We start from the raw sequence: 27,108 nt of genomic DNA, 5'->3' as shown, positions 1-27,108 counted from the left end.
CATTCCATCACTACTCACCCACATCAGGTCTGATTGTAGTCCCATTCCTCCCAGTCTGAACCAGGAGCTCCCAGTAAGTTCTCTCAGTAATGTTCCCAGCCACACCATTCACACTCACCAGGAAGGGACCATAGTTGAAGTCCTCTGTGTAGGTGAAACTGCAAAAACAACAGTGCTCACCAATGACACCTGACTACCGTAAATTCCGGACTGTAAGCCGCAACTTTTTTCCCAGGCTTTGAACCTCGCGGCGTAAACAATGACGCGGCTAATATGGATTTTTCCCGCTTTCAATTTATTTTATTTTTTTTAAAAACCACATTCTGTGACGTGCTCAGTTTTTTGGCGGCATGAAGCTTTCATTAGACCAATGAAATTGCCGAACGGGTTAAGGTCAAACAACTTTTTTGTTTACTGTTTAGATTAAATCAAGTGCTCTCAAACTTCCCATCGTTCTGATTACGGTAGTTATTTTGTCACCCTCATCATGGCAAAGACACGGAGAAATGCATATGATGCAGCTTTCAAGTTGAAGGCGATTGATCTGGCTGTTGGAAAAGGAAATAGAGCTGCTGCACGGGAGCTTGGTCTTAATGAGTCGATAAGACGTTGGAAACAGCAGCGTGAGGAATTGACTCGGTGCAAAAAGACAACTAAAGCTTACTGCTAATTTTTAATTTTTTGTTACAAGCCAGAGCTGCGGAGAGAAAAGACGCCATGATCATACTCATCATGTATTCAGGTTCAGTTGGAAGTGTAGAGCAGGGCTGTCCAACCCTCTTCCTGGAGATCTACCGACAGTCCAACCCTAATTTAACACACCTGATTCTACTAATTAGCTGCTCAACAAGATCTTAACTAGATTAATCAGATACGCTAAATTAGGGTTGGACCGAAAACCTACAGGACAGTAGATCTCCAGGAAGAGGGTTGTGCAGCCCTGCTGTAGAGGATCTTTAGTTTCACTGTTCACCCACCAGGGGTAAACATTAAGATATTTCTTAGATTGAGGGCCACAAAAATTAAGGGAAAGTACAGTCTACAAGGACATGCTTACCAACCAATCGAGAGACGCTCAATAATATATTTTAAATTAGGAAATTTAACCTGTTGATTCAATTAAATATATGAATAATGTCAAACCTAACAGCCTTTTAAAATATCTCCATATGAACTTATGCTATTCATACACATATGACAATATAGTAGATTGGATAATAATTGAATATTAGATAGTGTGTTGGTCTATTTTACTAAGGCACTGCATCTCTGTGCTAGAAGTGTCACTACAGACCCTGGTTCGATTCCAGACTGTATCACAGCTGTCAGTGATTGGGAGTCCCATAGGGCAGTGCACAATTGGCCCAACGTCTTCCAGGTTAGGGTTTGGCACGGGGTAATCCGCCATTGTAATTAAGAATTTGTTCTTAACTGAACTGCCTAATTAAATGAAATATGTTTATCCACATTCTATTTGCTAAATTCTAAGAAATGTGTTTCAACAGAATTGGCGGAATGAATACACCCCTGATCACACGCAAACACAGTTCACTTTCATATAGGGGTGTGGCGAGTAGTCGGACAAAACGAGTATCGTAACGGATATGGGAAATTTTCTGGATACAATGATGATCCGAGTATTTTGTTGATCGGGGGAAAAAAAGTATTTTCGTGTGCCAGGAACCACTTTGTCATGCTAGTCAGTCACAGAGTTTCTAAACCATGCTGTACTCCTGTCTTTGAGTCGTTGATTTTCGTTCTAAATAACTCAATTGGCTAGTTTCCTGTCTGTAAAGAGAAGGGCGGGCTGTATGTTGATCCTGCTGCTCTGATTGGATAGAGTGAATCTGTATTTCTCCGTCTACTCGCTTCATAATTTCACCCGACCACATTTCTTCGCATGTTTTCAGTCTGATCATTTAGGTCGCTGCTGCCTGCTATTATGATAAATCACATGGCGAGGACGTTTGCTATCAAGCTGCATAATATCAAACAAATGGGTAAAAGGTAGGGAAAACACATTAAACGAATGTGCAACTTGGCTACCCGCTGCAAGTTGAGGACACAGACACACCCACCCCTCTGTCCTGCAGCTTTTGCAGTTTGAAAGTGCAGGTAGGTATTTTGCCAACATCAATTGTGGCATATTAAAACCCTTTCATAGCAGCACATAGAAACAGCATGAGCCCCGTTGATTTGTCGGTAATTCCTTTACGCATCTAGGCTCTCTCCTCTCACCTTTTCCCTTTGTTTGTATACTTCAGTACAAAACACATCAGCTGTCTGTGACTAGCCCGAAAAAACCTTTCCAGGCCAAACCTTCATATCATGACCGCTAACTGTTACACACAGCCTACATCGTTGTCACCATATCAGCTAACTTCAAGTCAACATAGCTTCTAGAACGAACGTGTTAGTAAACCACTACAATCATGCCCTTACAAAAAGTTTTGAAGCTGCAGTAAAAGTGCAGTATCTGCAGTTGACTATGACATTTTGGGCGCAGAGATTGCAGAATAACTTCAGTGTACTGCAGGTGAACTGCATTTATACTGCACTGTAACTGCAGTTACACTGCAAAATTACTGCAGTAAAAAAGTGTTATTTTGGACATTTGTATTTGCAGCATAAGTTTTCATACATGTAACTACTTTGTAAGTCTATGGAAGGGGGTGACAACCACGAGCTTCCTCGCTTTTGTATTGAAGTCAATGCACCAAGAGGAGGATGGAAACTAGCTGTCCTCCAGCTACACCATGGTGCTACCCTACAGAGTGCTGCTGAGGCTACTGTAGATCTTCATTGCAAAACAGTGTGTTTTAATCAATTATTTGGTGAAATGTGAATATATTTATTGTAGTTTTATCTAAAAAGAATAACTTTTTAAATGTTTCACTATTTTTATTTTTATGAAATTCACTGAGGAGGATGGTCCTCCCCTTCCTCTTCTGAGGCGCCTCCACTGCTGTATAGTAGTATTATTCTGTTCATATGGCTCTGGCTATGTGCAGTATAGGTTATATGGATCTAAGTCTCTCATAAAATACTATTAAGTTAAGGAAACAGTACATATATATAGAAGGTCATTTGAGTGAACTATCTGTTATGTGGAGTGTCTGTACCTGTCCAGTCGGTTTAGTTTTCTTGATTAGTCTGCAGATCAATTCCCTCTCATCCTGCCGCTCGCTTCTCACTAATCGCTAATCTTCATCTGCTCTCTCTGCTCTCTCTTTCTGCTCACGCCCCCCCCTCCAGGTTCTGTCTTACATTCTCCAGTCTTTTTTCCAGCTCCAGCACGGTGTCCATGTATGTTTCCTTGTCTTTCATTTTCTCCTCATTCAGTCTCTCCTCTCCTTCCTCTCCTTCCATAGATGTCATAGCTTATAAATTTGCAAAAATATATATAAATCTCTGCAATAGCCTTCAATTTACATTTCTAAAATTAATAATATAAGGCTTTTCTGTAGGTTACCCATTGAGGTAGGATACAGTTTTCATAACTTCCCCTGTTATCCTGAATGAAGATAAATGGAACTGTATTTTCCAATAACAATGTAGCAGGCAGCATGGCCTCAAAATTTTCCCATTAGAAAAATGTTCTTGCATCCATAGCTCTGTCTCTGAATTTGAGAGTGTTCACAATTCTCTAGTCCCATCCCTCAACTTTTTTGCTAACAGTGGCGGGGCGTGTTTTGATGGTGTTTCAACTGCTGATTGACGCTTTAACATCTCGCCTCAAAACGGCCCCCTGGTCCCAACCCAGAAAGCCCGCAAGTAACGCCTTGGCGACACAGGCATAGAGCGCTGAATGCTAAAAGCTGGCAATACAGTGCCTGTGTAGCCTAGCCTATGTTGCGGTACGCAGTATGAAGATAACAGGCTGAATACCGCCAGATAAACCAAACGCATTGGGAAGCCGCGAATGTAAAGTCTGTCATTGTATCAGTTGTCATTTAATTTAGTTGAATGTTGCATATTGTCAAAGAACCACAGGTTGGGCTATCCATTCATTCTCTTTCCGAAATGGAACAGAATGACTGAAAGTCGTCACATCTCGGAAATGAGAGCGGATCATTCTATTTCAGGACAGATCTGCCACTTCTAGCGCACCTCAGGATTTACTAGAAGAGGAGAGCGAGTTGTGATTTTCACATCCTAATTGTAAGGACGCACCAACATGGACCAGACGTTATTGTAAACCGCATGTGCTACTTGACATCGGACATCACCTGTCATTTCTGTTATTTTGTATGAGTCAATCGATTTTATTTACAAGAGCTGTTCAATTAATCCTGCCTCGTCTTAATTCACATGATAGAACAAGGAACAAAAAACATTCCTCTTGTCCTGAGTTACCTTCAGGTGAGCTATTTTGTAACGATGTTTTGCTGTTATTATGATGAAGTATTATGACATTTGTCAATGTATCATTTCAAGTTAACCAGATCAATTTATTACATATACATTGTAACAGAAAACGGTCATGTATATGGTAATTTGAGGTATTTTAAACAGTAAAAAAAAAAGAAGAAACTTTATGGTGCATTGTAGGAAACATTATGGTAAATTATGGTGCATTGTGGGAAAATTGCTCTATTTTGAATGGTACTATAATTCCACTCCATAGAATACAGTACTGTACCATATCTTTGGAGCACCAATAACCTTTTGACCTCTAGTGGGTTCATGGTATTGTTGTTTCTGTCTCATTAACATATTTTGAAGCATGCCTTGTAAGAGGCTATATTTGTTGCTCCCATGAGGGGGAATGCAGTACCAATTCATCTCCCTATGTGGTTATAGTGCCCCATCAATTTAAAATATAGAGATTTAGATGTAGAGATTTAGAGAGTTTATTAGTCAAATGCACAGGGTTGCAGATGTAAATGCAGGGTACAGTGAACATCTTACGCGTCAATCTCCAACAGTGCAGGTCAAAGGGAAGTGAATGAACAATAAAAAATAATAATAACAATAATAATATATATTTACAACAATAACATTATACGTGACCATTGGGGGCAGAGGCAGGGGCTGGGTAAATGTCTCTTGGGGGGGTCCATAAGGAGAGCAGCAGGGGGGAGTCTCGGGGTGCAGTAGGGGGACAGGAGGAGCAGGTACCCCCCTCTGAAGCGCAATGCGGTCAGCGGCGGTGGAGTTGCCGTACCAAGCTGTGATGCAGCCCAACAGTATGCTCTCGATGGTGCTCCTGTAGAACACTATGAGGGCCCTCGGGGACAGGCCAAATTTCTTCAGCCTCCTGAGGTTGAAGAGTCGCTGTCGTGCTTTATTTCACCACTGTGTCTGTGTAGTTTGACCAATTCAGCTCCCCGGAGACGTGTACACCGAGGAATTGAAAGTTTTTGACCGTCTCCACTTGATAAGAATGGGGATATCGGTTTAGAGGAGGTAGTTGCCTACCTTCACCACCTGGGGGCTGCCCGTCAGGAAGTCCATGACACAGTTGCATAGGGAGGAGTTCAGACCAAGCGCCGTGAGCTTAGAGGGCACTATGGTATTGAAGGCTGAGCTGTAGTCGATGAACAGCATCCTCACATATGCATTTCTTTTGTTCAGGTGGGTGAGGGCATTGGCAGTGCAATGGTGACTGTGTTGTCCATGGATCTGTCGGGACAGTAGGCGAATTGGAGAAGGTGGAGTGTGTCGGACAGGGAGGAGGGTTATGTGGTCTTTGACTACCCTCTCGAAGCACTTCATGATGACGGAAGTGAGTGCTACGGGTCGGTAGTCATTCAGTGCAGCTATTTTCCATTTCTTTGGCACAGGATGATAGCGGACATTTTGAAGCAGGTGCACAGGGATGATACTGGGTAAATTGCTACAGACAGCGCTATATCTATCGATAGGTAACAGAATTACACTAATTGACTGAGTGTAGATGTTGTACTGTATGTTTATGTAGGCACCACTGTACATTAAGGTTTAGTGGAGCATAGGTTCAAGGTAAGCACAGATGACTGACACAGAAGTCTGCCAGCTGGCACATAGACATACTAGTAATCTGTCATGAAACCCATGGATTTACCATCATCACCCAGTCATAACTAGGCCCAGGAGTTTTTCCTAACCATGTGACCTTACCCTAGTTACACAATAATTAAGGGAAGACCTGTAGCTCAGAGCTGACAAACCCCTGATCTTTGACAAAAAAATCCTCCCCTTACTAACCGGGCACCTTCCAAAGAGGCATGAGCAACCTTGAATAATACACTTTCCATTGTCAGTGTTTATCATGCAGTGTTGACCAGTCTGTCATGTAGGCTGGTTCTCTCATCCTACACAAGCTCTCTGATATTTCATAATGGAATGTCAGCAGCATTGAAGGTTGCTTGAATCAGACTTTGGAGAGAGCACTCGAGAATAAGTGGCAGATTCAAATTCAATCACAGCCACATACTGTGTCTCTCAGTCTGGTACACAGACACACGCACGCACACCATTCATCCATCCATCCACTGCACTCTCAATGAGCCATTGAGTGATGTGGTGCACCTGGCTGCTGATAAGCCCTTTTCTAAACTAAGAAACGTGAATAAATAGCATACATCTCCCAGCTGAAATCCTGCCTCAAAGATGTTCCTTAAAATAGACAGCTGAGCTGCTGTGCTGTGTGAGGAGATAATGTGGAGAGATTGTGAGTAGAAGTGTGCTTCCTGGGATGGAGTTTAAAGAGGTCTTAAGCCATGGGGAGCTAACTGAGACAGGAAAAGTACCCGTTTTCCTGAATAATAGCAACATTATATTTTGGCAGGTAACAATGTCTTACAGTATTCCAGGTTCCTTTACACTGTTCTGTTACGCGGAGCGAACACAGGGGAACCCAAGAGCGGACTCAGATGCAGAAGCAGGGATGAATGAACCAAAATGTTTATTGTACACAGAGAGATATGGAGTGCAGAACCGGGGTAGCTCAGATGAGTTGCAGATAAACCCAAAGTGTAGAGTGAGGTTGGAGTTGACTGAGTTGAACAGGGTAAACAGGTCCTGAGGGGAATCCAAGATGGTGGGGGTGAGTGAAGTCCAGAGCAAGGTGGTTGGTGGTGAGATGTGGTACGGGAGCCAGAGACAGAGCGGTACTGCAACGAGAGGACAAAACAGAGTAAGGCAGGGAAACAAGCACAGCAGGGCAACAGGATCTTGAGAACTGACAAAAGGCTAGGATAACAACTGACTGAGGGGTAGAACTGCAGGTTAGGATGACACCAGAGGGCGTAGTGGGAGCAGATGTGACATGTTCTCCAGCAAATACTAAGACATAAACACCTACAGCCTCTCGTTGTGTGTGTGTGTGTGTGGACTTGTTGTCCTATCTTGTCAGGACCAGAATATCCTGACACGATAGGAAACAAGAACATTTCTGAAAAGTCAAAAATGTTATTTTAGGTTTAATAAGGTTTGGGGTTAAGGGTTAGGGGTTAAGCTTAGGTTTAGGGTTTTAGGAAAATAGGATTTTGAATGGGAATACATTTTTACTCACCAAAAAGTCTTGACAAGTAACATAAACATGGCTGTGTGTGTGTGTGTGCGCATGCATGTGTATGTGTTCATTCATTTTTACCCTGCCCAGTATTGTGATGGTGCTGTCATCACCTCACATCACAGAGATCAGGAACAAGGTGGAACTAGCTAACAGGAAATGCAATTTTTGAAATACTCCCCCCATTTCCAATCTATTAAGGCATGTGGAGGGAGTTTCTCTTAACACTGAGGTTAGAAGGACGCCTTTACGAACACCTTAAGAACACCTTACGGCAACTGCAAGGAGTATTCATCTGATGAGGTCACTCGTACGGCTGGTTGGACAGGAAATAAATATTCCCGACCGGAGTCGCCTGCTGAGATCACAACCGTGATTCATGCGTAGAGTTAATGACCCTGCTGTGCATCCTCTGAGCTGGGCGACAACGTTGCCTCCTGGATGCTGTAGTTTGTTTTCCAAATGTTATTTTTTAATTAAGGATTTATTGAAAAAAACAAAATGCCCAGCTTGAAAGTTGAATGTATAAAGGAAATACCTTGGTCGCTGCTGAATGAGCTCAACTCAAAACTCACATTTTACCTTCACATTTCATCAACAACAGCTTTATCCTTTGGGATAGCATTGGGATGCTGTGTCAGCCGTGTTTAAAGACCATTATTGACCATGCATCAACTCCCAAACAATGTGCCTATAGCACTTCATACCAAATGACCTGATCATCAATAAATTAAATTCTCTAGTCTAGGGAATCCTTCTCTCTTGTTCTGAATCAACTTTCCTAGCTTAGAAACCTATGTGACACTGACAGAGATGATGACGTGGACTGTAGTCGCTTGCCGTGACCAAAACAAAAAGCAAACGTTGCCCCGTGATTGGTGGTTCCTGCTCCGAATCCTTCGACATTTTGGTGTGTACTGTATGTCTTTCGCGGTCACTAAAGGCTAAAGGTCATTCTCAACGGCTAATGTCCAATTAGCCAATGGTGGCGTTCCAAGTCGTCGTCTTTTTTGCAGCCGCGCTGCACAGCTGATGGAGCCCGGCTGCATCAATGAGGGAGCCTCTGATGGTAGCGTGGTGATTGAGGTGCATTTCTATTCAAGGAGTAAGATAATGTTGAAGTCTAGGCTATATAGCAATGAATGGTCTGGTGATATACTTTTGTGATGACTATCTTTATGGACATGCTTTGTGAATTTGAATGGACCTTATTCACACTGAACATTTCAACGTGGTTATACGTCTTGCACCGTCAGGCCGAGCTGTTTTTCCTATGCCAACCAACGTATGTTTAGACTGCAATTTTTTTAAAGAATAAGTCAACTTTGGTTAGGGTTGGCAGACAAATGACATGTGATTGACTCTAATGAAGAACTTCCACCTTCTATCCCATTAGACATGATTTCAAATCAACATGGCCACAGTATAATTAAATTCCACACATGGGCCCTGTACATACTTAAGTTGTACAACTGATGTACAACGGTACAACGGTTGTGATATAACGGAGAGTTTTCTGCACAAAAATAATTACACCAGTGTAGAGACACCACTCAATAGTTGTCTTAACAATTTTGTGCAGACAAAGTTTCCGTTGTATCACAAAAATATCAGCTGTATCACAACCATTGTGTCAAATCGGTTGTACATCAGTTGTACAACCGGAGTGTGTATGGGGCCATCGAGCAGTTGATAGACTTGATACAGTGCTGACTACAAATCAGTTGTTCGGCGCCTCAAAGCTCTGGAGAGCTTTCTTCTCAGCATTTATCCTTCCTCCATCAGTCTTTTTTCAGGATAATCAATAGAAAACGTTTTGACTCTGCTCTTGTATTTAGGCTAGTCTGTATTTAAATATACTTGACCTATTACTGAAATGAATCGACTTGTCAGTGAATTAATTTATACCATTTGGGACATTGATGGACCTATTCTTTACACAATACAATCTCACTGATCTTTCAGGGGGATTTTCTAAGTGTCTGGTCTTTTTTTCAGGTTTTAAAGCCTTACTGAAGTGCCTGTCGGGGAGGTTTTGCAGCCAAGAGCTGATTGGAATCACGGGGCCCTCAGGGGCCGGCAAGTCCACTCTGATGAACGTCCTGGCTGGCTACAGGTGATAGGGCTGCAATCATTCTTTTGCATAGTTTTTTGTTTTAAAGGAGACTGGAACACCACTCAGCCTTACATATATTTGAATGTTTTTTTTTCAGATATATCAGAAAGGGCGAGGGAGATAGGTGTAACAGGGTAAAGGGTTGAGGCAGGGATTGAATCCTGGTCTCTGGGGGTCCTACATGTGCATATGAGCAGGAAACGTTAACGCTCAGCAACAGCTCTGAACGGCTTTTGCATAGTTTACACTACCTGCAAGCACTTATTTTTGCTTATTCAAGTATTCATCCCAATTTTCAACGATCACTTCTTGTCTGACATCTATTTCCCAAAAAGTACACCTGCTCTGCTTCATTCCACTGTGATTGGAATGTTAACTCATTGTCTTTGTTTACAAACTTCTGCCTGCACACATAACATTACTTTTGTAAAAACTGGAAGAATCTAAAGTAACTCTGAGGAAGGTCTAGTACCTAGTAGTAGGTTTTCACAGTACCTAAAACCATTTTGGGATCTTTTAAACAATAATGTGATGTGTTTGACCATGGGAAAAGAGCCACAGTGGAAATAAAAGTTCAATAATGTGGGTTTGATGGAAATGAACCCATGAGCAGCAGCTGCTGAGGGGTGAGCTCCTACAGATATTGAGATTTGCATGGTTTTTAGAGTGAAGTACATCGGAAAAAAGCAAAAGAAAACTGCAAGACTGAATAGGAGAAAAAACAAGCAACAAACAAAGAAGATAGGCTTTTGAAAAATTACTATTTTTCATAAAATTGTAGTTATCTTAGCAAGCTGAATTGTTTACCAGTTGCTAAGCAGTTGCTAGGGACTCTTTTGGAAGAAGCTAGCTAGCTAACGAAGAGCAACAAAGAATATCTAGTTAACAGAAGAAAAGAAAGAGAAAATCAGGACAGAAGAAAAAGGATATCAAAGTGAAACAGTTCTCTAAAGACACAGGAGACAATAATACAAGAAACAACACTTCTGTAGCTTGTCAACTATGTGTCTGTCTATCCCTGTTCTCTCCTCTCTGCACAGGCCATACAAACGCTTCACACCGCGTGGCCGCTGCCACTCTAACCTGGTGGTCCCAGCGCGCACGACCCACGTGGAGTTCCAGGTCTCCGGCAGCCTCTGGAACTGCCGGTCTGCAGCCAACAAGGCTGAGTTCATCTCAGCCTATGCTACCCTCCAGTCCCTAGACTTCCTGGCGCTGACGGAAACATGGATTACCACAGATAACACTGCTACTCCTACTGCACTCTCTTCGTCTGCCCACGTGTTCTCGCATACCCCTAGAGCATCGAGCCAGCGGGGTGGTGGCACTGGAATCCTCATCTCTCCCAAGTGGACATTCTCTCTTTCTCCCCTGACCCATCTGTCTATCTCCTCATTTGAATTCCATGCTGTCACAGTTACCAGCCCTTTCAAGCTTAACATCCTTATCATTTATCGCCCTCCAGGTTCCCTTGGAGAGTTCATCAATGAGCTTGACGCCTTGATAAGTTCCTTTCCTGAGGATGGCTCACCTCTCACAGTTCTGGGTGACTTTAACCTCCCCACGTCTACCTTTGACTCATTCCTCTCTGCCTCCTTCTTTCCACTCCTCTCCTCTTTTGACCTCACCCTCTCACCTTCCCCCCCTACTCACAAGGCAGGCAATACGCTTGACCTCATCTTTACTAGATGCTGTTCTTCCACTAATCTCATTGCAACTCCCCTCCAAATCTCCGACCACTACCTTGTATCCTTTTCCCTCTTGCTCTCATCCAACACTTCTCACTCTGCCCCTACTCGGATGGTATTGCGCCGTCCCAACCTTCGCTCTCTCTCTCCCGCTACTCTCTCCTCTTCCATCCTATCATCTCTTCCCTCTGCTCAAACCTTCTCCAACCTATCTCCTGATTCTGCCTCCTCAACCCTCCTCTCCTCCCTTTCTGCATCCTTTGATTTTCTCTGTCCCCTATCCTCCAGGCCGGCTCGGTCCTCCCCACCTGCTCCGTGGCTCGACGACTCACTACGAGCTCACAGAACAAGGCTCCGGGCAGCCGAGCGGAAATGGAGGAAAACTCGCCTCCCTGCGGACCTGGCATCCTTTCACTCACTCCTCTCTACATTCTCCTCTTCTGTCTCTGCTGCTAAAGCCACTTTCTACCACTCTAAATTCCAAGCATCTGCCTCTAACCCTAGGAAGCTCTTTGCTACCTTCTCCTCCCTCCTGAATCCTCCTCCCCCTCCCCCCCCTCCTCCCTCTCTGCGGATGACTTCGTCAACCATTTTGAAAAGAAGGTTGACGATATCCGATCCTCGTTTGCTAAGTCAAACGACACCGCTGGTCCTGCTCACACTGCCCTACCCTGTGCTTTGACCTCTTTCTCCCCTCTCTCTCCAGATGAAATCTCGCGTCTTGTGACGGCCGGCCGCCCAACAACCTGCCCACTTGACCCTATCCCCTCCTCTCTTCTCCAGACCATTTCCGGAGACCTTCTCCCCTTCCTCACATCGCTCATCAACTCATCCTTGACCGCTGGCTACGTCCCTTCCGTCTTCAAGAGAGCGAGAGTTGCACCCCTTCTGAAAAAACCTACACTCGATCCCTCCGATGTCAACAACTACAGACCAGTATCCCTTCTTTCTTTTCTCTCCAAAACTCTTGAACGTGCCGTCCTTGGCCAGCTCTCCTGCTATCTCTCTCAGAATGACCTTCTTGATCCTAATCAGTCAGGTTTCAAGACTGGGCATTCAACTGAGACTGCTCTTCTCTGTGTCACGGAGGCTCTCCGCACTGCTAAAGCTAACTCTCTCTCCTCTGCTCTCATCCTTCTAGACCTATCTGCTGCCTTTGATACTGTGAACCATCAGATCCTCCTCTCCACCCTCTCCGAGTTGGGCATCTCCGGCGCGGCCCACGCTTGGATTGCGTCCTACCTGACAGGTCGCTCCTACCAGGTGGCGTGGCGAGAATCTGTCTCCGCACCATGCGCTCTCACCACTGGTGTCCCCCAGGGCTCTGTTCTAGGCCCTCTCCTATTCTCGCTATACACCAAGTCACTTGGCTCTGTCATATCCTCACATGGTCTCTCCTATCATTGCTATGCAGACGACACACAATTAATCTTCTCCTTTCCCCCTTCTGATAACCAGGCGGCGAATCGCATCTCTGCATGTCTGTCAGACATATCAGTGTGGATGACGGATCACCAGCTCAAGCTGAACCTCGGCAAGACGGAGCTGCTCTTCCTCCCGGGGAAGGACTGCCCGTTCCATAATCTCGCCATCACGGTTGACAACTCCCTTGTGTCCTCCTCCCAGAGTGCTAAGAACCTTGGCGTGATCCTGGACAACACCCTGTCGTTCTCCACTAACATCAAGGCGGTGACCCGATCCTGTAGGTCCATGCTCTACAACATTCGCAGAGTACGACCCTGCCTCACACAGGAAGCGGCGCAGGTCCTAATCCAGGCACTTGTCATCTCCCGTCTGGATTACTGCAACTCGCTGTTGGCTGGGCTCCCTGCCTGTGCCATTAAACCCCTACAACTCATCCAGAACGCCGCAGCCCGTCTGGTGTTCAACCTTCCCAAGTTCTCTCACGTCACCCCGCTCCTCCGCTCTCTCCACTGGCTTCCAGTTGAAGCTCACATCCGCTACAAGACCATGGTGATTGCCTACGGAGCTGTGAAGGGAACGGCACCTCCATACCTTCAGGCTCTGATCAGGCCCTACACCCAAACAAGGGCACTGCGTTCATCCACCACTGGCCTGCTGGCCCCCCTACCTCTGAGGAAGCACTGTTCCCGCTCAGCCCAGTCAAAACTGTTCGCTGCTCTGGCACCCCAATGGTGGAACAAGCTCCCTCACGACGCCAGGACAGCGGAGTCAATCACCACCTTCCGGAGACACCTGAAACCCCACCTCTTTAAGGAATACCTAGGATAGGATAAAGTAATCCTTCTAACCCCCCCCCCCCCCTTAAAATATTTAGATGCACTATTGTAAAGTGGTTGTTCCACTGGATATCATAAGGTGAATGCACCATTTTGTAAGTCGCTCTGGATAAGAGCGTCTGCTAAATGACGTAAATGTAAATGTGTTTATTATCAATCATCATGTCACGGCACCAAGAGTCGTGAAATGAATGTTTGTATTGATCCATTCTCCACTCCTGTGTGTCCTCCTTAGGGAAACAGGCATGAAAGGGAAGATCCTGGTGAACGGAAAACCCAGAGATCTCTGCACATTTTGTCAGATGTCCTGTTATATCATGCTGGATGACATGCTGCTGCCGCACCTCACTGTCCGGGAGGCAATGATGGTGAGAAAACAGGGTCGTGTTCATTAGGGCACACAATGGAAAACATTTTAAAACGTTTTGCAACTGAAAACAAAAATTATTAATGGACAAATCTAGGTAGTCCCTCCCTGTTTCAGTCCGTTTCCTTCGGTTTGGTGCCTAATGAACATTACCCAGACACATGTTCTTATTGGGAGAATAGGTTGTTTTTATGGTTTGTTATTATGCAGTAAAGACTAATGTGAGGTGTAGAAGAAAGTGGTGACTGCTGCCATCCACTGGATGTACAGCACGGTGAATAGTAGAAATCGTACATTTTCAGTGGATATCGTACATTTTCCTGACTAAAACATAGCTAAATTACTGTATTCTATGGATTTGATGTTTCAGGTTTCGGCCAACTTTTAGCCCAGTGGAAATATGGAATTGAAAAAAAAAAAACCTGGTGATGCAGATGTGTGAAATTATACATATGACTGTGATTTGTGTTTGCCTACTAATGGTAGAAAATGTTATTTGTGTGTGGGTGCCTGTATGTGTGTGCGTGTTTGTGTAGGTGAATGAGATCCTGACTGCTCTAGGGCTCCAGGAGTGTGCTCACACCCGCACCAGCTCCCTATCTGGGGGGCAGTGTAAACGGCTAGCAATCGCCCTAGTCAACAACCCCCCAGTCATGTTCTTTTTTTATGAGCCAACCAGGTAAGAGGCTCACCATATCAACCTGTCCACCTGATCCATCAACTATGGGACAAGATAAGCCCTTGTACAATACATTCTTGTTTGTGGTGTAGTGTGGCAGTGTTACTTGATCTAGGTCCTGGAGGGCTTTCAGATTTCAAGATTTCAGTCCATTTAAAATAACAGGGCCTGAAGGAAAAACTCCTGGTCCTGCTGATGACTTAACATGACCTCTACCATGGATTAAACCCCCCTTGCTACAACAGAAATGGTGCCATGCACTGAAAGTGCCTTTCTAACCGCCCCTCAGGGATTAATAAAGTTGTATGGAATTGAATTAAATTGAACTATTTAGGCATCAGTAGCCTGATTTTTGGGGCTGGGGTAAATTGGACATATATAACTGTAGTGATATACTGTACATTCCACATTAAATTTGAAATAGAGGTTGTTTCTCAACTACCAGTATCCTGCTGGTCCTACTTCCTAACTCTCTCCCACTCTATGGCTGTTGTTTCCAGTGGTCTGGACAGTGCCTCCTGTTACCAAGTGGTTTCCCTCATGAAATCTCTAGCCCTAGGGGGACGCACAATCATCTGCACCATCCACCAGCCCAGCGCCAAGCTCTTTGAGATGTTTGATAAGGAACAAACAGGCCACTTCAATCCATCAAATGATTAGACAACACACTAACACAGAGACAATACAGAGCCGTAGCAATTGTCCCCTGGGTGTGGCGAGGAGTTTTTCCTAACCACGGAACCAGACCAGAAAACTTCCAGGCCCCTAGTTGTATTCTATAAAAGCCCAGAGTTTTTTTCTGGTAGGGTCAGGTGATCAGGAAAAACACAGGTCCCCACCCACTGACCAGCTGTGTCTTTCTCTCCACCTGATGTGTTGTCTTGTCCTTCCACAGCTGTACATCCTGAGTCAGGCCCAGTGCATATACAAAGGCACCGTCCCATACCTCATCCCCTATCTGAAGAACCTAGGGCTCCCCTGCCCCACCTACCACAACCCGGCAGATTTCAGTGAGTTCAATGGGACCTCAGAACAGAGCACACATACTCAATATCAGCTAAATATCTTTGTCTTTTGCCCCACATTGCAGACTTCTGCCATGTTTTGTTAATACCCTCTTCATAATGCCTTAAAAATGCAGTTATATTGCCTTATTAGCTATGCATAATGTGTTTTAGTAAGAGGCTATTCATAGAACGTGTTAACAGGATTTTCTCTGTCCCAGTCATCAAAGTGGCATCGGGGGAGTATGGAGATCGGAATCCTGTTCTGTTTGAGGCGGTCCAGGGTGGAATGTGAGCCATAGAAGAAGAACTCAAGTGACAAAAAAGACACATCTGATGTTTGTCCAACAAACTAACCCAAGGTGAGTACTAATGTTAAGGATCACCAAACAATAAGCCCCATTTACTGACACACACGCACAAACACACTCACGCACACTTTAGACAGTGACACTGTGTTTTGTCGTGACATGCCCATCTCTGTCTCTTATCACAGGACTCAGGAGCCATTGAGAGCCATTCATTTGCCACAAGCACTTTGACACAGTTTTGCATTCTATTCAATAGAACGTTGATAACAATATGCCAAGACCATGTATGTGAGTAGAATTACAAGGGCATTCCTCAGGTACCTGGTTGCAATAGCGTGCATGTACACAACTTTTTGGGCCAGTTGTATAAGAAAGGAGGGCTTGCATGCTGTGAGTCATTGTGAGCATTTCGGTTTCAGGTGTTGACACACCTAAGGCTGATGTCACACATCTCAATAGGAGTACTGATCGGCTTGCTCTACTTGAACATCGGCAACGACTCCAGCAAGGTCTTCAACAACACCGGCTTCCTCTTCTTCTCCATGCTCTTCCTCATGTTCGGAGCTCTGATGCCCACCATGCTCACATGTGATGTGACAGAATTGTGCATTAATCAGCAATGTTAGGCTGTCGTGACTTTGATTAATGTCATGACTTATTTATCGAATCAACTGTGTTTATTTGTTACTCAATTAAATTAATCTTGTAACAATTAACTCATCAGGAATTTGGGGCACCACAGAAGAAGTTGTTTAACAGGTTACCATCTCCCAAATTAAACTCAACATGATATACACTGCTCAAAAAAATAAAGGGAACACTTAAACAACACAATGTAACTCCAAGTCAATCACACTTCTGTGAAATCAAACTGTCCACTTAGGAAGCAACACTGATTGACAATAAATTTCACATGCTGTTGTGCAAATGGAATAGACAACAGGTGGAAATTATAGGCAATTAGCAAGACACCCCCAATAAAGGAGTGGTTCTGCAGGTGGGGACCACAGACCACTTCTCAGTTCCTATGCTTCCTGGCTGATGTTTTGGTCACTTTTGAATGATGGCGGTGCTTTCACTCTAGTGGTAGCATGAGACGGAGTCTACAACCCACACAAGTGGCTCAGGTAGTGCAGCTCATCCAGGATGGCACATCAATGCGAGCTGTGGCAAGAAGGTTTGCTGTGTCTGTCAGCGTAGTGTCCAGAGCATGGAGGCGCTACCAGGAGACAGGCCAGTACATCAGGAGACGTGGAGGAGGCCGTAGGAGGGCAACAACCCAGCAGCAGGACCGCTACCTCCGCCTTTGTGCAAGGAGGAGCAGGAGAAGCACTGCCAGAGCCCTGAAAAATGACCTCCAGCAGGCCACAAATGTGCATGTGTCTGCTCAAACGGTCAGAAACAGACTCCATGAGGGTGGTATGAGGGCCCGACGTCCACAGGTGGGGGTTGTGCTTACAGCCCAACACCGTGCAGGACGTTTGGCATTTGCCAGAGAACAGCAAGATTGGCAAATTCGCCACTGGCGCCCTGTGCTCTTCACAGATGAAAGCAGGTTCACACTGAGCACGTGACAGACGTGACAGAGTGGAGACGCCGTGGAGAACGTTCTGCTGTCTGCAACATCCTCCAGCATGACCGGTTTGGCGGTGGGTCAGTCATGGTGTGGGGTGGCATTTCTTTGGGGGGCCGCACAGCCCTCCATGTGCTCGCCAGAGGTAGCCTGACTGCCATTAGGTACCGAGATGAGATCCTCAGACCCCTTGTGAGACCATATGCTGGTGCGGTTGGCCCTGGGTTCCTCCTAATGCAAGACAATGCTAGACCTCATGTGGCTGGAGTGTGTCAGCAGTTCCTGCAAGAGGAAGGCATTGATGCTATGGACTGGCCCGCCCGTTCCCCAGACCTGAATCCAATTGAGCACATCTGGGACATCATGTCTCGCTCCATCCACCAATGCCACGTTGCACCACAGACTGTCCAGGAGTTGGCGGATGCTTTAGTCCAGGTCTAAGAGGAGATCCCTCAGGAGACCATCCGCCACCTCATCAGGAGCATGCCCAGGCATTGTAGGGAGGTCATACAGGCACGTGGAGGCCACACACACTACTGAGCCTCATTTTGACTTGTTTTAAGGACATTGCATCAAAGTTGGATCAGCCTGTAGTGTGGTTTTCCACTTTAATTTTGAGTGTGACTCCAAATCCAGACCTCCATGGGTTGATAAATTGGATTTCCATTGATTATTTTTGTGTGATTTTGTTGTCAGCACATTCAACTATGTAAAGAAAAAAGTATTTAATAAGATTATTTATTTCATTCAGATCTAGGATGTGTTATTTATGTGTTCCCTTAATTTTTTTGAGCAGTATATATAAGATATACAGTCATTTATTAATCATTACCTCATATCAGTCTCATTCTGAACGTCGCAGACTTCTTGAATCCGCAAGAACCCCAACCTTTTCTGATTTTTTTCAGTTCTACACAAATTGATCTAATTATTTATTCACGAACTAAACAATAACACAGAATACACAAGTCCCTAGTGGACTGACAAGATATGACAGCTTATTACACAGAGGTGAAGAAGAGGGGGAATAGAGAGATGTGGGAAAAGGGACATTTAACGTACATTTTGAAACTACGCTCACAGTAACCATATTCCTTACACATGAGCCGCCGCCCGTTTTGGTAAGAAATGCAATGTATTTACATGTCTTTGCTCGTCATCTCTCTGTTGAAACCATTCAACCCTTCTATGGGGAATGGCCCGATGGGTGTAAGGCTCTGGTTATCCTTCTTCTTAGTGGTCTGGTATTCAGTGTTGATGTGCGTATTAGGATTATCGTTTAGATTCACGTTTCTCGATATCTGACGTAAGACAGCTAATCAACTGTACCAGTGATTGTCTGAGGTGACCTTCTCGCCTATTTTCTTCCTCGGGTAGATAGTCAAAGTTCTAGATCACTTTACACGCACAGCTGCAGATTGTCAAATGTCCTGGTCTAGTGAGTTTATTTTCTTCACCTCGTGTTGAGTTTCAGAGTTTCCAACCATTTCAACGTGTAGCTTTCTGGTCTGGGAGTTTCAACCATTTGTAACATTTAGCTCACGTCTGCTGGTCATTCTTAGCGAGTCCTTTTAACCTGTTATGGCTAGGGGGCAGTATTTTCACGGCCGGATAAAAAACGTACCCGATTTAATCTGATTATTACTCCTGCCCAGAAACTAGAATATGCATATAATTATTAGCTTTGGATAGAAAACACTCCAAAGTTTCTAAAACTGTTTGAATGGTGTCTGTGAGTATAACAGAACTCATTTGGCAGGCCAAAACCTGAGAAGATTCTGTACAGGAAGTACCCTGTCTGACCATTTCTTGGCCTTCTATAGCCTCTCTATCCATTACAAAGGATCTCTGCTGTAACGTGACACTACCTACGGCTTCCATGGGCGCTCAGAGCCCGGGAAAAAGCTGAATGACGTAATTCAAAGCCCTGGCTGAAACACACGAGCGCTTTTGCTAAGTGGTCTATCAGAGGACAAAGGGCTTAGGCGCGTGCACAGGCCGCCCCCGTCTTTCTGTTTTTCCCTCTATTTACCGAAAAGCAGATTCCCGGTCGGAATATTATCGCTTTTTTATGAGATAAATTGCATAAAAATTGATTTTAAACAGCGGTTGACATGCTTCGAAGTACGGTAATGGAATATTTAGATTTTTTTTGTCATGAAATGCGCCATGCGCACGACCCTGATTTACCATTTCGGATAGTGTCTAGAACGCACGAACAAAACGCCGCTATTTGGATATAACTATGGATTATTTTGAACCAAACCAACATTTGTTATTGAAGTAGCAGTCCTGGGAGTGCATTCTGACGAGGAACACCAAAGGTAATCAAACTTTTCTAATAGTAAATCTGACTTTGGTGAAGGCTAAACTTGCTGGGTGTCTAAATAGCTAGCCCTGTGATGCCGGGCTATGTATCAGAATATTGCAAAATTTGCTTTCACCGAAAAGCTATTTTAAAATCGGACACCTCGATTGCACAAAGGAGTTCTGTATCTATAATTCTTAAAATAATTGTTATGTTTTTTGTGAACGTTTATCGTGAGTAATTTAGTAAATTCACCGGATGTTTGTGGGGGGTATGTTAGTTCTGAACGTCACATGCTAATGTAAAAAGCTGGTTTTTGATATAAATATGAACTTGATTGAACAAAACATGCATGTATTGTATAACATAATGTCCTAGGGTTGTCATCTGATGAAGATCATCAAAGGTTAGTGCTGCATTTAGCTGTGGTTTTGTTTTTTGTGACATTATATGCTAGCTTGAAAAATGTGTGTCTGATTATTTCTGGCTGGGTACTCTGCTGACATAATCTAATGTTTTTCTTTCGCTGTAAAGCCTTTTTGAAATCGGACAGTATGGTTAGATAAAGGAGAGTCTTGTCTTTAAAATGCTGTAAAATAGTCATATGTTTGAAAAATGGAAGTTTTTGTATTTTTGAGGAGTTTGTAATTCGCGCCACACTCTCATTGGATATTGGAGCAGGTGTTCCGCTAGCGGAACGTCTAGATGTAAGTTAAACAAGCTAGCTTACCCTGAAGGGTCACACAAGCATGTGTTAACGCTGCTAGGCTAACTGAAACCAGTGTCAACTCAACTTTATTTATTTAGTCAGGGTAGTCATTGGATAGTCCATTCAGCAACAAACGTCATTGTTTTCCAGGGATCCCCTAGGATCCATGAAGGCAGACTGTTTAATTATCGTTTGCCGTTTCTTAATGTCTGACCTGCAGTTCCTCTGGAGATGTCCGTTTTTCTGAGGGAACATCTAAACTACTGGTACAGCCCGAAGGCTTACTATCTGCCTAAGACTATGGCTGACATTCCATTCCAGGTGAGATGGTCATCCAAACAAAGCAGGCACACAGCAAAATGTGTGTTTGTTTGCGTGTGTGGTTGTCTGTGTGTGTGCAAGTGAGAAAGTGTGTGTGTATGTGTTTCAGAGAACCCAACAGCATAATACAAACAGATACAGCAGTGCCACCCAGTGTTTATGTACAGTACGGCCCCCTCTCCCCAGGTCCTCTGCCCCATCATGTACTGCAGTATAGTGTACTGGATGACAGATCAGCCTCCGGAGGCCTCATGCTCTTTCTCGCCCTGTCCATCTGCACAGCCCTGGTAGCCCAGTCACTAGGGCTCCTGGTTGGTGCTGCCTCCACCAACCTCCAGGTACCTACTGGAACTAACTAAATACTAACTAATGATAATGTTTCACCATCTAGATCATTTCTTACCACTTTGAAATGGCACATGCATCTCCTAGTCAGTACACACAGCAATTATTTTTTTCCTACCCGAGCACAACCTAAACAATGTAGTAACTTATTTTTCCATCTGCTTGCATGAACAGCCTGATCTACTTTTTGTCCATGAGCACCAATCAAATTACTTGTCGCTTGCAATGTTTACAGACCATTAGCCACTCTACCGGTCTCTCTTTCCACAGCTGGCCACATTTGTCGGCCACGTCACTGCCATTCCTGTCCTTCTCTTCTTGGGTTTCTTTGTCAACTTTGACACCAAGCTCCTATGTGTCCTACGTCAGGTATGTCCCACTCGTGCTGGAGTCTGGTTTAGTGGTAGCTGCTGACCTTGAACGACACATGACATGACCACTAGCTGTGGGGGTTCAACCCCAGAGTCCAGCGATTTACGTCTTCTACCTTTAACTGTCTCCACTACTCACTTCATGCCTGTCTATCTCAATAAAATATGAAAAGAGAGAGGGAGTAAAATGTCCCAACGCAGAGGAACACTGATTGTTTCCATCTTTGCATTGTATTGACCTGTAAATAATAACAATACAGGTACCAGTCATCTGGTTTCATCTAGATTTTAGTCTGTTGTCTCACAAGTACGGATTTGAAGGGGTGATCCTGTCCATATACAGGATGAACCGTACCTATCTGTATTATCCGGGGAAAGTGTGTAAGTTCCAGAAGCATGAGGAGGTCCAACTGTTGGATGTGGAGGACGCCAAGCTCTACATGGACTTCATCGTTCTGGGGATCTTCTTCGTGATCCTCCGACTTGCCACCTACCTGGTACTGCACTACCTGGTCAAGTCAGAGGGTTAGGTCTCATCCTCAAGGCCCCGCCCTGTTCTGTGCAAAGCTACTGTACTTTACCACGTGGGTTCCACATCGATACCATAAAATCGCTGCTTGGAAAAACTGGAATAAATGAGACAAGAGAAGAAACATCTTCTAACAAACAAATGTTTTACCTCAGAAGACTCCAAGCATCTGTATGTACAGCAGGGTGGAACTGATGATGGCACACAGACAGTTCAAAGGACTGACCTGCAAGAACAACCAAAAACAGAGAATGTTTACATATCGTTTAGCCTTGGCATAGCCAGAGGACATTCTACTGTTGCACTGGAGTGTGTCTGGTTTTAAAGACAGGATTAATGAGTATTGTAATCATGTGTTGATTCAATTGCCTAAACTGAACTATTCTTCCTACTATCTTTCACTCTCATCTATGATTTCGTTACAGTTTTGAGAAATGGAAAATAAATATTACTTGTTTTACATGTTTAAAATTGATAAAAAACGAATCTGTAGATTGTTAGGCTATTAACTTGTTTTATACCGCCTGAAAAATGTACCTTTCTCTAAAATGGATGATTCCCCTAATTATATATTTTTGGTTCCTGTAATCAATTTTTAAAGCCTGTCAAGATTTCGATTTTTTTTTTTTTTATATATATAATTCTTAACTCTTTATGTCTTACATGATGTACTGTATGTATGTATGGAACATCGTTGAGTTTAGTTTGGGCAATAGATTAAAGAAGTAATATTTTCCTCAAACATGTCTCCACTGCCACAGAAATGTATACATTTCTAGTATAACCAGCAATGCAATATTCAAACTTTACTGCCACCTAACCTTGGATGACTTTAAAGGCCCAGTGCAGTCAAAACCATTATTGCCTGTATTTTATATATAATTCCACACTGAAGTTGGAATAATACTGTGAAATTGATACTGCCCTTTTAGTGTAAGAGAAATTTCTGCCTGTTTTGGTGAGATGGAGTTTTGGCCTGCATTAATTAGTTAACCTCTCCACCAATAACAGATAGTTTTCAGTTTCTCTCCCGAATCAGATTACTCCCAGACAATCCTAGCTAAATTCTTGCTTGAGAAATTGCCCTTTGCTAAGAAGCTATTTTTGTTTATTTTTGACCATTTTAAATTTAAAACAGTCACAGTAAAAAGGTACTTAATTGTTACCCAGAAATGATTTGATATTGAGATTTTAAAAAACAGCTGCATTGAAACTTTAATAATATAATGTCTGTTATACATACACCTTCATTACAGAAAAGTCATCCATATGCTATATGCCAAACTTGATAATTTCTCTCAACTCCACTATACAGCATCTCAATTGGCTGGTATTTCAATAAAGACTTCAGACGTTACTAATTTATGAGGATTGTGTTGCAATTTGTTTGTCACAGGTCATGGGGTATGTACTGTATAGCCAAGATCTCAACTCCACGAAATGAAGTTCTGAATCTTTCGTGATGCTAGCAGTCGATACTTCAAAATTGTAAATTCTTAAACCCTCACCATGTACCGATGTTTGTTTTCTGTTGTTGAATGCCTTTCTTTGTTTGCTAAAATCCATTATTTTTAATAAAAACGTTAGTCAAAATACAGTACAATCACTGACGGTTTACTTGTTGAGATGCAATTGGCACATGAGCATTCGCGCTGAGTTGAGATCTTAGAGCAACAGCAATGAGGCACTCTGAGGGGATGGAGGCAAGCAGATGTTGACGGTTTTCAACCTAACTTCCGTTCCCCTGAAACACGGATGTGGGGACTCCGCTCAGGCGTCTTTTTATGCCTCATACATTATATTAGCTATGACTAAACAGTCAGCGGTTGTATTTGATTAACTTTTTATTAAAAAGTATGCCATTTGTAGATACTAAATACCACACATAACTATAGTTAGGCTATTCATAATGGCGTATTGCTGGTTTGTTTTTTGCCTTTGAAGCACTTTTAAGAAATGTTATAAATGATTATTATTATGTTGGACCAATTCATCCACATCGCTATCTGCAAAGAGGATTGGAAATATGGCAGGTTTCACCATCCAATTATTTCAGATCTACAGGAATGCAAGTGTTGGCACAGACCGTGGCTATATGTTAGCACATGAGAATGATTCGAATATGGCAAATATTAGTCAATTATTGTATTCTATCCATGCTGGCTTTCGCGGGCTGAGACACGAAACAGGGGGCTTACATCGCTGTCAAATCAAATTAAAGTTTATTGGTCACATGTGCGGAATACAACAGGAGTAGACGTTACAGTGAAACGCTTACTCATGAGCCCATTCCCAACAAAGCAGAGTCAACAATTAGGAAGAAAAAAATGCTACATAAAAAAAGGAAATAGTAACAATAAAAACACGAATGAATCTATATGTGGGCTCCCGAGTGGCGCAGCGGTCTAAGGCACTGCATCTCACTACAGACCCTGGATTCAATCCCAGGCTGTATCACAGCCGGCTATGACTGGGGTTCCCATAGGGTGGCGAGTCCCATAAATCTTGGAAAAAAATACTGTATGACGTCATTACGTCCAGCTGTTTTTAATCAACACACGACAGTTAAATGGAAACGCACCCTATCAAGCAATTGTTGCATCTATTTTCTATGCAACATTTCTAAATGTCGACAATAACAACAACAAAAAAATCTATGGATAAGTAAATGGAAATATAGCTAGTGAAAATAAATGTTTAGAAGGCAGTCGGGAGGATGCAAGATCAGGTGGGACCGTTCTAGCCAATGAGAGGGCAGATTCGCGTGTGAACAACTGGCACAACGGTTAACACCACAGCCAAAATTGGCTATATACAAATTCACAAAACTAAAATGTTGCTTTTTGATCTTAATTTAGGGTTAGGCATAAGGTTAGCAGTGTGGTTAAGGTTAGGTTTAAAAAACACATTTTAAGAAGATAAATTGTAGAAATAGGCGGGATTTATGACTTTGTGGCATTGGTAATTAGTGACGACCAGGCACAAATCCGATATAAAGTTAAAGATTTTTGGTCAATGTTGCCGGAATGTCACGTGCCCTACTTATATCAGTACACCCCTAACAACCTAAAACTATATTTGATAAAATAAGGCACATGTAGAAAACAATCTAGAAAAAAGAAACGCACACCTATAAAGGCGAGGTGCTGGCCAGCGGAGCAGAACACTATATACATTTTTGCATCTGAGCTCTTAGAGTGTGCGGCTTTCCTTTGTTTTCACATGTAGAAAACAAGCCATTACATTTTTTGTTAACTAAATTGGGCACTCTCTCATTAACCTCCATACAAAAACTCCTTGATTCGTGAGCCGAAAAAAAACCCACCACATGCTGGAGAAGACAGATTATAGGCCCAGTTATCCCTCTCATGTCACCTCGTCCTCTGCCCCATGATGACCAAACTGGCTCCATTCATGTTGATTTGTCTATCCCCACCGCACACCAACTATATTAATTTGGGGACAGGTTGAAACACATACCTGTGGATGTATTTCAAGGCCTACCTTCAAACTCAGTGCCTCTTTGCTTGACATCATGGGAAAATCTAAAAAATTGTAGACCTCCACAAGTCTGGTTCATCCTTGGGAGCAATTTCCAAAAGCCTGAAGGTACCATGTACATCTGTACAAACAATAGTACGTAAGTATAAACACCATCGGACCACGCAGCCATCATACCGTTCAGGAAGGAGACGTGTTCTGTCTCCTAGAGATGAACGTACTTTGGTGCGAAAAGTGCAAATCAATCCCAGAACAACAGCAAAGGACCTTGTGAAGATGCTGGAGGAAACAGGTATAAAAGTATCTATATCCAGAGTGAAACGAGTCCTATATCGACATAACCTGAAAGGCCGCTCAACAAGGAAGAAGCCACTGCTCCAAAACCGCCATAAAAAAGCCAGTTTGCAACTGCACATGGGGACAAAGATTGTACTTTTTGGAGAAATGTTCTCTGGTCTGATGAAACAAAATAGAACTGTTTGGCCATAATGACCATCGTTATGTTTGGAGGAAAAAGGGGGAGGCTTGCAAGCAGAAGAACACCATCCCAACCGTGAAGTACAGGGGTGGCAGTATCATGTTGTGGGGGTGCTTTGCTGCAGGAGGGACTGGTGCACTTCACAAAATAGATGGCATCATGAGGATGGAAAATGATGTGGATATATTGAAGCAACATCTCAAGACTTCAGTCAGCAAGTTAAAGCCTGGTCGCAAATGGGTCTTCCAAATGGACTATGACCCCAAGCATATTTCCAAAGTTGTGGCAAAATGGCTTAAGGACAACAAAGTCAAGGTATTGGAGTGGCCATCACAAAGCCCTGACCTCAATGCTATAGAACATTTGTGGGCATAACTGAAAAAGCGTGTGCGAGCAAGGAGGCCTACAAACCTGACTCCATTACACCAGCTCTGTCTGGAGGAATGGGCCAAAATTCACCCAACTTATTGTGGGAAGCTTGTGGAAGGTTACCTGAAACATTTGACCCAAGTTAAACAATTTAAAAGGCAATGCTACTAAATACTAATTGAGTATGTAAACTTCTGACCCACTGGGAATGTGAGGAAAGAAATAAAGCTGAAATAAATCATTATCTCGACAAATATTATGACATATCGCATTCTGAAAATAATGTGGTGATCCTAACTGACCTAAAACAGGGAATCTTTACTAGTATTAAATGTCAGGAATTGGGAAAAACTGAGTTTAAATGTATTTGGCTAAGGTGTATGTAAACTTCCGACTCCAACTGTATATTGGCTGCCTCTGTCCTAGCTCGCTCATTACTGTCTTAATCAAAATTACGGATTGCCTCGAATCCGCTTGTCGTCTCCTTATGCCATAGTGTGTAAATCTCAATTGTCAGTAGAAACCACATTTGTTTAAGCAAGTCAGCCATATCAGCCATGCTTTTTTCAAAGGCAGAGATATGAGACTGAATTAACTGTTTCACTCCCAGGAAAGGCTTTGCTGATAGCCAGGTGCAGCAGTGGTAAGGTGTTGGGACAGCCTTATGTAGGCCCTAACAG

The 27,108-nt window shown here is 43.4% G+C and overlaps 2 long non-coding RNA genes across 3 annotated transcripts; one reads left to right on the top strand and one right to left on the bottom strand.

The window, feature by feature from the left end:
- Nucleotides 1-6,872: 6,872 nt before the first annotated feature.
- LOC123744712 (uncharacterized) lies at nt 6,873-23,769 on the bottom strand. Its single transcript, XR_006771118.2, has 3 exons — nt 23,589-23,769; nt 22,231-22,306; nt 6,873-7,097 (listed from the first exon to the last, which is right to left on the bottom strand). It is a non-coding gene; the product is annotated as an uncharacterized LOC123744712 (long non-coding RNA).
- On the top strand, nt 20,077-23,441 carry LOC123744711 (uncharacterized). 2 transcript variants are annotated; one of them, XR_014378858.1, is made up of 3 exons: nt 20,077-20,835; nt 21,022-21,549; nt 21,895-23,441. It is a non-coding gene; the product is annotated as an uncharacterized LOC123744711 (long non-coding RNA). The 2 variants fall into 2 exon arrangements; XR_014378857.1 differs by having other exon boundaries at nt 21,022-23,441.
- Nucleotides 23,770-27,108: the final 3,339 nt, after the last annotated feature.

Source organism: Salmo salar, chromosome 09 (assembly GCF_965601325.2).
Source record: "Salmo salar chromosome 09, fSalSal1, whole genome shotgun sequence".
Classification (NCBI taxonomy): Eukaryota; Metazoa; Chordata; class Actinopteri; order Salmoniformes; family Salmonidae; genus Salmo; species Salmo salar.
The sequence above is the reverse complement of the archived record's forward strand: the minus strand, read 5'-3'. Positions and strand labels throughout refer to the sequence as shown.